A 1,450-nucleotide genomic window follows, 5' to 3' on the forward strand; every position below is an offset into this window, starting at 1 on the left:
TTAAGTACATTACCTGTGGTAAAAAGCTAAGACTAAATGTGTTTTCTATGGTAAGAAAGTTAGGTCTAAGTATGCTATCTCTGGTAAAACAAAAATAGACCTAAGTATTCTCTCTCTCTGGTAAAAAAATAAGACTAATTATGGTTTCTTTGATAAAAAATACAGGACTAAGTACTTTCTGTAAAAAATCCAGGACTAGATATCTTCACTCATTGGCGAGTAAGCTAAAAGTAAGAATGCTTTTTAGTGGAAAAGCTGAGGATATGAATACTCTCTCTGGTGAAAAAGCTAGGACTGAATATTTTCTCTGTTATTATGGAATGCAATGGTAAAAAACTCAGGACTAAGTATGTTATTTCTGGTAAAAAAAGTCCAGGACTAAGTGTGTTATCTCTGATATTCCATAGGGTCAGGACTAAATGTGCTATATGGTTAAAAAACACCAAGACTTGGTATGTTATCACTAAGAAAATGAATGAAGACTGTGTTATCTTTGGTAAAAAATAGCCATGGCTAAGACGTGCTTTATGGTAAAAAAAAATAGTACTATATATGTTATCCATGGTAAAAGAAAACCAGGACTAGGTATTTTTTGTTCTGATAAAAAAAATCCAGTTCTAAATAAGAATTCTTTCATAAAATAACCAGGACTATGAAAGCTCTCTATAGGAAAAAGTAGTCAAAACTAAATCTATTCATTTCGACAAAGAATTAATGATTAAGGGTATTTTTTGGAGAGTTAACTTTATAGCAGATGATTGAAATTATAGACTTATTAGTACTGTTTTGTTAAATATGTTATAACAAGATGGGTGCACTACATATCAGTACAACTAAAATGATGACAAAAACTTTGTTTATCCCGTTTTGATTTTGATTCACTATAGTTTGAAAATTGAAATGTTTTTAAAGACTTGTTGAGAGTTTCATCAAATATGGAGTTTTTGGGGGGCAATTTTATCTACTTACCTTAGTTTACCAATGTCTGTTGCAAAATAGGAATATATCCTCTGAATCCAGCTCTTCAATAAAACTTCTTACCTTTGACCAATTACCACCAACACAAGTCTTGCTATATCTCATTCCAACAATAAAACTAGTGGATGAAACTGTTTGAAACTTCATAAGAACTTTAAGAAACATAAAGTCTGTTACTTTTGATAAATTTAGTTTTTTTTGCATTATCATCTTTAATATCTTGGAAAATTACATTAGGAAATGGTATTTATAAGAAATGATTACAATATTTATATTTGTTCCAGATTTGAACTTATTACTTGTTATGTTTTAGTACAATATTTTGAAATCCCCCCAAAATTGTATCGTCAATAAAATGCAAATTTTATCTATTTTTAATTTTTTTAATAATCAGTTACTCCCCTTATGGTTTCAAGTAATAAACAAGACCCAAAAATAATATTTATGAATAAACCTAAACAATAAATGAGTA

Source organism: Limulus polyphemus, unplaced genomic scaffold (assembly GCF_000517525.1).
Source record: "Limulus polyphemus unplaced genomic scaffold, Limulus_polyphemus-2.1.2 Scaffold5241, whole genome shotgun sequence".
NCBI lineage: Eukaryota > Metazoa > Arthropoda > Merostomata > Xiphosura > Limulidae > Limulus > Limulus polyphemus.